A 10,798-nucleotide genomic window follows, 5' to 3' on the forward strand; every position below is an offset into this window, starting at 1 on the left:
GCGGCCGCTCCCTCCCTAAAGGACGTACGGCAGGACGTTAGTAGGCTGCGTAGCATCCGAGAGGATGAGCAGGAGATGGACAGGGCGTTCTCGGAGACTGTGCAGCTCCAGGAGTCCCCAGCCCCCACTGCAGCGGAGGTGTCAGAGGGCTCAGCACCGTGTGTAAAGGTGCATCCTAACGCTGTTGAAGAGGGCTGGAAGCTGGTGACCTCTCGTAGAAGGAGAAAGGCTCTTGCTCCTCCTCAAGAGTTGCCTGTGAAGAACAAGTGTAGCGCCCTCCAAGCCGAGGAGGAGCTGGGCATGGCTCCAAGGGAGGCAACTGGCCTGGCAGACCCTGTGCCGTGCAGGAAGCCCCGGAGGAAGCGGCGAGGGATTGTTGTGGGTGACTGCCTGCTGCAGGGGACGGAGGCGCCTCTCTGCCGACCTGACCTCTTGTCCAGAGAGGTTTGCTGCCTGCCAGGGGCTCGAATAAGAGAGGTCGTGGAAAGACTGCCAAGGCTTGTCCACGCATCGGACTACTACCCTCTGCTCATCTTCCATGTGGGTGCTAACGACACGAAAGGCAAACTGGAAACCATCAAACGGGACTTCAGAGCTCTGGGAATGGTGGTCAAGGGTCTGGGAGCCCAGGTCGTTTTCTCCTCAATCTTGCCTGTGAGGGGAAAGGATGGGAGGAGGAGTAGACGAGTTGTCCAAGTTAACAGCTGGCTGCGCCGCTGGTGTTGGCAACAGGGCTTTGGTTTCTATGACCGTGGGACCCTGTTTGAAGATCAACAGCTGATGGGGAGCGATGGGATCCACCTTACCAAGCGGGGCAGGCGCGTCTTTGCCAACAGGTGGGCCAGCCCGATAAGGAGGGCTTTAAACTAGGCAAGATGGGGGAAGGGGAGTGGTATAGTGGCAGGGGAGTCAGTAAAACACCGCTCAAGTCAGGATGCCTCCAGCGGGTGCATACAGCCAGGGGAGACAGCGTGGAACATGGCTGTGGAGGATCCTCTTGCACCTCTCCTGGCAAGCTTGCATGCTTGACTGGCTCTCTGAAATGCCTATATACCAATGCACGCAGCATGGGGAATAAGCAGGAAGAGTTAGAGATGTGTGTGCGGTCGCAGGGCCATGATCTCATTGCGGTTACAGAGACAGGGTGGGATAGTTCACAGGACTGGGATGCTGTCGTGGATGGCTACGTGCTTTTTAGGAAAGACAGGCCAGGCAGGCGAGGTGGTGGAGTTGCTCTTTATGTGAGGGAGCAACTAGAATGTGTGGAGCTCTGCCTCGGGGTGGATGAAGAGCAAGTGGAGAGCCTATGGGTAAGGATTAAAGGGCAGGCTGACACGGGTGACACTGTTGTGGGGGTTTACTACAGGCCACGTGACCAGGAGGAAGTCATCGATGAGGCCTTCTACCGACAGCTGGAAGTAGCCTCACGATCACAGGCCCTGGTTCTCCTGGGAGACTTCAACCACCCTGACATCTGTTGGCAAGACAGCACAGCTAGGCACAAGCAGTCAAAGAGGTTCCTGCAGAGGATTGATGATAATTTCTTGACTCAGGTGGTGGAGACGCCAACGAGGAGAGGCGCAATGCTCGACCTTGTACTAACAAACAAAGGTCTAGTTGGAGAGGTGAAGGTTGGGGGCAGCCTTGGCTGCAGTGACCATGAGATGGTGGAGTTGAGGCTCCTACGAGGAGGGAGCAGGGCAATGAGTGGGACTGCAACACTGGACTTGAGGAGAGCTAACTTTGGCCTCTTCAGGGACCTACTTAGGGGAATCTCCTGGGGTAGGGCCCTGGGGGGAAGAGGGGTCCAAGAAAGCTGGTTAATATTCCAGCATCACTTCCTCCAGGCTCAAGATCAGGGCATCCCTCTGAGGAAGAAGTCCAGCAAAGCGGATTCGGCAGGAGACCTGCATGGATGAGCAAGGAACTCCTGGCCAAACTCCAACAGAAGAAGGAAGCACACAGAATGTGGGAAAGGGCACAGGCCACTTGGGAGGAATACAGGGACGTTGTCAGAGTGTGCAGGGATGCGACAAGGAAGGCTAAGGCCCACTTGGAATTCAGCCTGGCCAGGGATGTCAAGGCCAACAAGAAGGGCTTCTTCAAATACATCCGAGGCAAAAGGAAGACTGGCTAAGGCCCAGTTGGAATTCAGCCTGGCGAGGGATGTCAAGGCCAACAAGAAGGGCTTCTTCAAATACATCCGAGGCAAAAGGAAGACTAGGGAAAACGTGGGCGCGCTGCTGAATGGGGCGGGTGCCCTGGCAACAAAGGATATAGAGAAGGCAGAGTTATTGAATGCTGCCTTTGCTTCAGTCTTCACTGCTAAGGCCAGGCCTCAGGAATTCCAGACCTTGGAGACAAGAGAGGAAGTCTGGGGAAAGGAAGACTCTGCCTCGGTGGAGGAGGATCAGCTTAGAGATCTTTTGTCCAAACTTGACATCCATAAATCCATGGGCCCCGATGGGATGCACCCACGAGTGCTGAGGCAGCTGGCGGCTGTTATCGCTAGGCCACTCTCCATCCTCTTTGAAAGGTCCTGGAGATCAGGAGAGGGGCCTGAGGACTGCAAGAAAGCCAACGTCACCCCAGGCTTCAAAAAGGGCAAGAAGGAGGAGCCAGGAAACTACAGGCCCGGCAGCCTCACCTCCATCCCCGGCAAGGTGATGGAACAGCTCCTCCTGGAGGTCCTCACTAAGCATGTGGAGGACAAGGTGGTGATCAGGAGTAGTGCGCATGGATTCCCCAAAGGGAAATCATGCTTGACCAATCTGATAGCCCTTCTATGACGGGATGACTGGCTGGGGAGAGGAGGGGAGAGCAGTGGACTTCAGCAAGGCTTTTGCCACTGTCTCCCATCCCATCCTCCTAGGTAAGCTCAGGAAGTGTGGGCTAGATGAGTGGACAGCGAGGTGGATGGAGAACTGGCTGGATGGCCGAGCTCCGAGGGTTGTGGTGAATGGCGCAGAGTCAAGTTGGAGGCCTGTAGCTAGTGGTGTCCCCCAGGGCTCAGTCCTGGGCCCAGTCTTGTTCAATATATTCATCAATGACCTGGAGGAAGGGGCAGAGTGCCCCCTCAGCAAGTTTGCTGATGATACTAAACTGGGGGGAGAGGCTAACACCCCAGAAGACTGGGCTGCCATTCCGAGGGACCTGGACAGGCTGGCGAGCTGGGCCGAGGGGGACCTCCTGAAGTTCAACAAAGGCAAGTGCAAGGTCCTGCACCTAGGGAGAAAGAATCCCATGCACCAGGACAGGCTGGGGGTTGACCTGCTGGAAAGTAGCTCTGCCGAGAAGGACCTGGGAGTGCTGGTGGGCAACAAGTTAAACATGAGCCAGCAGTGTGCCCTTGTGGCCAAGAAGGCCAATGGTGTGCTGGGCCGCATTAGGCAGAGTGTTGCCAGCAGGACGAGGGAGGTGATCCTGCCCCTCTCCTCAGCCCTGCCGAGGCCTCCCCTGGAGTACAGTGTCCAGTTCTGGGCTCCCCAGGACAAGAGAGACATGGCACTCCTGGAGAGAGTCCAGCGGAGGGCTACCAAGAGGATTAGAGGGCTGGGGCACCTCTCCTAGGAAGAAAGACTGCAAGAGCTGGGCCTGTTCAGCCTGGAGAAGAGAAGATTGAGAGGCGATCGCATCAACGTGTACACGTATCTGAAGGGGGAGTGTCAAGAGGATGAGGCCAGCCTCTTCTCCGTGGTGCCCAGCAACGGGACAAGAGGCAATGGGCAGAAACTGAACCACAGGAAGTTCCACCTAAACCTGAGAAAAAACTTCTTTGCTGTGAGGGTGACAGAGCACTGGAACAGGTTGCCCAGAGAGGTGGTGGAGTCTCCTTCCCTGGAGAGATTCAAAACCCGCCTGGACGCCACCCTGGGCAATATGCTCTAGGTGACCCTGTTTGAGCAGGCAGGTTGGACTAGATGATCTCCAGAGGTCCCTTCCAACCTCAACCATTCTGTGATGCTGTGATTCCTCGATGACCTGGAGGAAGGCCCGAAGTGCGCCCTCAGCAAGTTTGCTGCTGCTACTAAAGTGGGGGGCAGTGGCTGACTCCTGAGGGGCCTGGAGCAGCTCTCCTCTGCAGAAAGGCTGCGAGAGCTGGGCCTCTTTAGCCGGGAGAAGAGAAGCCGGCGAGGCGATCTCCCCAACGTGTACCAGTCTGTGAAGTGGGGGGCGAGGGGGGGTGCGTGGAGAGCATGGGGCCAGCCTCTTCTCCGTGGTGCCCAGAAGTCAGGGAGATCCTGGCCCGCAGCTGCTTGTGGCTGGGGGCAGCCGGGCGGAGGTGCTGCGCGGCCCTGGCAGGGGCGGCGGGCAGGCGGAGCGGCCGGTGCTGGCGCGCTTCCGCCGGGCGCCGCTGCAGGAGGGAGGCGGCGTTTGCTCTGTGGCCGGCGCAGGAGCCTCTCCCGGCTCGGCTCGGCTCGGCTCGGCTCGGCTGGACTCGGCTGGACTCGGCTGGACTCGGCTGGGCTGGACTCGGCTGGACTCGGCTGGACTCGGCTGGGCTGGACTCGGCTGGGCTCGGCTGGGCTCGGCTGGACTCGGCTGGACTCGGCTGGACTCGGCTCGGCTGGACTGGACTCGGCTGGACTCGGCTGGGCTCGGCTGGACTCGGCTGGACTCGGCTGGGCTGGACTCGGCTGGACTCGGCTCGGTTCGGCTGGACTCGGCTGGACTCGGCTCGGCTGGACTCGGCTGGACTCGGCTAGACTCGACTGGACTCGGCTCGGCTCGGCTGGACTCGGCTGGACTCGGCTCGGCTCGGCTGGACTCGGCTGGACTCGGCTCGGTTCGGCTGGACTCGGCTGGACTCGGCTGGACTCGGCTGAGCTCGGCTGGGGGGCGGGAGGGGCGTGTGCGGGAGGGGCGGTGCGGGGCGTGTCCATGCAGATGAGGCGTCGCGGGGGCCGGCGGGAGCGGTGTTCGCGGGCCGAGGCGGGGCGGGCGGGGGGCGGCGGGAGGTCGGGGCGCGCGTGGGGCGCGGCGGGGCGGCGGGGCGGGGTCGGGGCGTGGGCGGGTGTCGGGGTCGGGGGTGTTGCTGTGGGTGTGCGCGGGGTGTGTGTGTGTGGCGGGGGTTGTTGTGGGGCGGCGTGGGGTGGCGGGGCATACTTACCTGGCAGGGGAGACACCATGATCAGGCAGGTGGTTTTCCCAGGGCGAGGCTCATCCCTTGCACTCCGGGTGTGCTGACCCCTGCGATTTCCCCAAATGCGGGAAACTCGACTGCATAATTTGTGGTAGTGGGGGACTGCGTTCGCGCTCTCCCCTGGCCGGCCCGTGCAAAGACAGACAGACACACGGACGGACGGACGGGGCGGGCGGGCAGGCCGGGGCCGGGGCCGGGGCGGGCGCCCCGCAACGAGCCGCCGCCTCCAGCCGCCGCCGGGGGCAGCGCTCCGCCCAGCGCCGCACGCCCTGCCCTCCGCCTCCTTGGCCCCGACGGCCCCTTCCTGACCCCTCAGCCACCTCCTGCCCACCACCACCCCCGGGCCCTGCCCTGCACAGCTGCTCTCCAACACCTCGCACCCGCACCCGCACCCGCACCCGCAGCCAGACGGGAGGCCGCGCTTGCCTCGGCTCACCTTCCGCAGCCTCCCTCGGCCACCGCTCCAGCCTCTCCAGCACCCTCGGAAGGGCAGCGCAGCCCGCTGGGGCCTCCGCCGCTCCTCCCGCTGTGCCATCGTCAGCAGCCTTGCTGCGCGGCCGCTCCCTCCCTAAAGGACGTACGGCAGGACGTTAGTAGGCTGCGTAGCATCCGAGAGGATGAGCAGGAGATGGACAGGGCGTTCTCGGAGACTGTGCAGCTCCAGGAGTCCCCAGCCCCCACTGCAGCGGAGGTGTCAGAGGGCTCAGCACCGTGTGTAAAGGTGCATCCTAACGCTGTTGAAGAGGGCTGGAAGCTGGTGACCTCTCGTAGAAGGAGAAAGGCTCTTGCTCCTCCTCAAGAGTTGCCTGTGAAGAACAAGTGTAGCGCCCTCCAAGCCGAGGAGGAGCTGGGCATGGCTCCAAGGGAGGCAACTGGCCTGGCAGACCCTGTGCCGTGCAGGAAGCCCCGGAGGAAGCGGCGAGGGATTGTTGTGGGTGACTGCCTGCTGCAGGGGACGGAGGCGCCTCTCTGCCGACCTGACCTCTTGTCCAGAGAGGTTTGCTGCCTGCCAGGGGCTCGAATAAGAGAGGTCGTGGAAAGACTGCCAAGGCTTGTCCACGCATCGGACTACTACCCTCTGCTCATCTTCCATGTGGGTGCTAACGACACGAAAGGCAAACTGGAAACCATCAAACGGGACTTCAGAGCTCTGGGAATGGTGGTCAAGGGTCTGGGAGCCCAGGTCGTTTTCTCCTCAATCTTGCCTGTGAGGGGAAAGGATGGGAGGAGGAGTAGACGAGTTGTCCAAGTTAACAGCTGGCTGCGCCGCTGGTGTTGGCAACAGGGCTTTGGTTTCTATGACCGTGGGACCCTGTTTGAAGATCAACAGCTGATGGGGAGCGATGGGATCCACCTTACCAAGCGGGGCAGGCGCGTCTTTGCCAACAGGTGGGCCAGCCCGGTAAGGAGGGCTTTAAACTAGGCAAGATGGGGGAAGGGGAGTGGTATAGTGGCAGGGGAGTCAGTAAAACACCGCTCAAGTCAGGATGCCTCCAGCGGGTGCATACAGCCAGGGGAGACAGCGTGGAACATGGCTGTGGAGGATCCTCTTGCACCTCTCCTGGCAAGCTTGCATGCTTGACTGGCTCTCTGAAATGCCTATATACCAATGCACGCAGCATGGGGAATAAGCAGGAAGAGTTAGAGATGTGTGTGCGGTCGCAGGGCCATGATCTCATTGCGGTTACAGAGACAGGGTGGGATAGTTCACAGGACTGGGATGCTGTCGTGGATGGCTACGTGCTTTTTAGGAAAGACAGGCCAGGCAGGCGAGGTGGTGGAGTTGCTCTTTATGTGAGGGAGCAACTAGAATGTGTGGAGCTCTGCCTCGGGGTGGATGAAGAGCAAGTGGAGAGCCTATGGGTAAGGATTAAAGGGCAGGCTGACACGGGTGACACTGTTGTGGGGGTTTACTCCAGGCCACGTGACCAGGAGGAAGTCATCGATGAGGCCTTCTACCGACAGCTGGAAGTAGCCTCACGATCACAGGCCCTGGTTCTCCTGGGAGACTTCAACCACCCTGACATCTGTTGGCAAGACAGCACAGCTAGGCACAAGCAGTCAAAGAGGTTCCTGCAGAGGATTGATGATAATTTCTTGACTCAGGTGGTGGAGACGCCAACGAGGAGAGGCGCAATGCTCGACCTTGTACTAACAAACAAAGGTCTAGTTGGAGAGGTGAAGGTTGGGGGCAGCCTTGGCTGCAGTGACCATGAGATGGTGGAGTTGAGGCTCCTACGAGGAGGGAGCAGGGCAATGAGTGGGACTGCAACACTGGACTTGAGGAGAGCTAACTTTGGCCTCTTCAGGGACCTACTTAGGGGAATCTCCTGGGGTAGGGCCCTGGGGGGAAGAGGGGTCCAAGAAAGCTGGTTAATATTCCAGCATCACTTCCTCCAGGCTCAAGATCAGGGCATCCCTCTGAGGAAGAAGTCCAGCAAAGCGGATTCGGCAGGAGACCTGCATGGATGAGCAAGGAACTCCTGGCCAAACTCCAACAGAAGAAGGAAGCACACAGAATGTGGGAAAGGGCACAGGCCACTTGGGAGGAATACAGGGACGTTGTCAGAGTGTGCAGGGATGCGACAAGGAAGGCTAAGGCCCACTTGGAATTCAGCCTGGCCAGGGATGTCAAGGCCAACAAGAAGGGCTTCTTCAAATACATCCGAGGCAAAAGGAAGACTGGCTAAGGCCCAGTTGGAATTCAGCCTGGCGAGGGATGTCAAGGCCAACAAGAAGGGCTTCTTCAAATACATCCGAGGCAAAAGGAAGACTAGGGAAAACGTGGGCGCGCTGCTGAATGGGGCGGGTGCCCTGGCAACAAAGGATATAGAGAAGGCAGAGTTATTGAATGCTGCCTTTGCTTCAGTCTTCACTGCTAAGGCCAGGCCTCAGGAATTCCAGACCTTGGAGACAAGAGAGGAAGTCTGGGGAAAGGAAGACTCTGCCTCGGTGGAGGAGGATCAGCTTAGAGATCTTTTGTCCAAACTTGACATCCATAAATCCATGGGCCCCGATGGGATGCACCCACGAGTGCTGAGGCAGCTGGCGGCTGTTATCGCTAGGCCACTCTCCATCCTCTTTGAAAGGTCCTGGAGATCAGGAGAGGGGCCTGAGGACTGCAAGAAAGCCAACGTCACCCCAGGCTTCAAAAAGGGCAAGAAGGAGGAGCCAGGAAACTACAGGCCCGGCAGCCTCACCTCCATCCCCGGCAAGGTGATGGAACAGCTCCTCCTGGAGGTCCTCACTAAGCATGTGGAGGACAAGGTGGTGATCAGGAGTAGTGCGCATGGATTCCCCAAAGGGAAATCATGCTTGACCAATCTGATAGCCCTTCTATGACGGGATGACTGGCTGGGGAGAGGAGGGGAGAGCAGTGGACTTCAGCAAGGCTTTTGCCACTGTCTCCCATCCCATCCTCCTAGGTAAGCTCAGGAAGTGTGGGCTAGATGAGTGGACAGCGAGGTGGATGGAGAACTGGCTGGATGGCCGAGCTCCGAGGGTTGTGGTGAATGGCGCAGAGTCAAGTTGGAGGCCTGTAGCTAGTGGTGTCCCCCAGGGCTCAGTCCTGGGCCCAGTCTTGTTCAATATATTCATCAATGACCTGGAGGAAGGGGCAGAGTGCCCCCTCAGCAAGTTTGCTGATGATACTAAACTGGGGGGAGAGGCTAACACCCCAGAAGACTGGGCTGCCATTCCGAGGGACCTGGACAGGCTGGCGAGCTGGGCCGAGGGGGACCTCCTGAAGTTCAACAAAGGCAAGTGCAAGGTCCTGCACCTAGGGAGAAAGAATCCCATGCACCAGGACAGGCTGGGGGTTGACCTGCTGGAAAGTAGCTCTGCCGAGAAGGACCTGGGAGTGCTGGTGGGCAACAAGTTAAACATGAGCCAGCAGTGTGCCCTTGTGGCCAAGAAGGCCAATGGTGTGCTGGGCCGCATTAGGCAGAGTGTTGCCAGCAGGACGAGGGAGGTGATCCTGCCCCTCTCCTCAGCCCTGCCGAGGCCTCCCCTGGAGTACAGTGTCCAGTTCTGGGCTCCCCAGGACAAGAGAGACATGGCACTCCTGGAGAGAGTCCAGCGGAGGGCTACCAAGAGGATTAGAGGGCTGGGGCACCTCTCCTAGGAAGAAAGACTGCAAGAGCTGGGCCTGTTCAGCCTGGAGAAGAGAAGATTGAGAGGCGATCGCATCAACGTGTACACGTATCTGAAGGGGGAGTGTCAAGAGGATGAGGCCAGCCTCTTCTCCGTGGTGCCCAGCAACGGGACAAGAGGCAATGGGCAGAAACTGAACCACAGGAAGTTCCACCTAAACCTGAGAAAAAACTTCTTTGCTGTGAGGGTGACAGAGCACTGGAACAGGTTGCCCAGAGAGGTGGTGGAGTCTCCTTCCCTGGAGAGATTCAAAACCCGCCTGGACGCCACCCTGGGCAATATGCTCTAGGTGACCCTGTTTGAGCAGGCAGGTTGGACTAGATGATCTCCAGAGGTCCCTTCCAACCTCAACCATTCTGTGATGCTGTGATTCCTCGATGACCTGGAGGAAGGCCCGAAGTGCGCCCTCAGCAAGTTTGCTGCTGCTACTAAAGTGGGGGGCAGTGGCTGACTCCTGAGGGGCCTGGAGCAGCTCTCCTCTGCAGAAAGGCTGCGAGAGCTGGGCCTCTTTAGCCGGGAGAAGAGAAGCCGGCGAGGCGATCTCCCCAACGTGTACCAGTCTGTGAAGTGGGGGGCGAGGGGGGGTGCGTGGAGAGCATGGGGCCAGCCTCTTCTCCGTGGTGCCCAGAAGTCAGGGAGATCCTGGCCCGCAGCTGCTTGTGGCTGGGGGCAGCCGGGCGGAGGTGCTGCGCGGCCCTGGCAGGGGCGGCGGGCAGGCGGAGCGGCCGGTGCTGGCGCGCTTCCGCCGGGCGCCGCTGCAGGAGGGAGGCGGCGTTTGCTCTGTGGCCGGCGCAGGAGCCTCTCCCGGCTCGGCTCGGCTCGGCTCGGCTCGGCTGGACTCGGCTGGACTCGGCTGGACTCGGCTGGGCTGGACTCGGCTGGACTCGGCTGGACTCGGCTGGGCTGGACTCGGCTGGGCTCGGCTGGGCTCGGCTGGACTCGGCTGGACTCGGCTGGACTCGGCTCGGCTGGACTGGACTCGGCTGGACTCGGCTGGGCTCGGCTGGACTCGGCTGGACTCGGCTGGGCTGGACTCGGCTGGACTCGGCTCGGTTCGGCTGGACTCGGCTGGACTCGGCTCGGCTGGACTCGGCTGGACTCGGCTAGACTCGACTGGACTCGGCTCGGCTCGGCTGGACTCGGCTGGACTCGGCTCGGCTCGGCTGGACTCGGCTGGACTCGGCTCGGTTCGGCTGGACTCGGCTGGACTCGGCTGGACTCGGCTGAGCTCGGCTGGGGGGCGGGAGGGGCGTGTGCGGGAGGGGCGGTGCGGGGCGTGTCCATGCAGATGAGGCGTCGCGGGGGCCGGCGGGAGCGGTGTTCGCGGGCCGAGGCGGGGCGGGCGGGGGGCGGCGGGAGGTCGGGGCGCGCGTGGGGCGCGGCGGGGCGGCGGGGCGGGGTCGGGGCGTGGGCGGGTGTCGGGGTCGGGGGTGTTGCTGTGGGTGTGCGCGGGGTGTGTGTGTGTGGCGGGGGTTGTTGTGGGGCGGCGTGGGGTGGCGGGGC

General features: G+C 60.8%; 1 non-coding gene across 1 annotated transcript; it reads left to right on the forward strand.

Moving 5' to 3' along the window:
• The first annotated feature begins 5,102 nt into the window (after positions 1-5,102).
• On the forward strand, positions 5,103-5,266 carry LOC138066927 (U1 spliceosomal RNA). Its single transcript, XR_011140637.1, has one exon. It is a non-coding gene; the product is annotated as a U1 spliceosomal RNA (small nuclear RNA).
• Positions 5,267-10,798: the final 5,532 nt, after the last annotated feature.

This window comes from Struthio camelus, chromosome 3 (assembly GCF_040807025.1).
Source record: "Struthio camelus isolate bStrCam1 chromosome 3, bStrCam1.hap1, whole genome shotgun sequence".
NCBI lineage: Eukaryota > Metazoa > Chordata > Aves > Struthioniformes > Struthionidae > Struthio > Struthio camelus.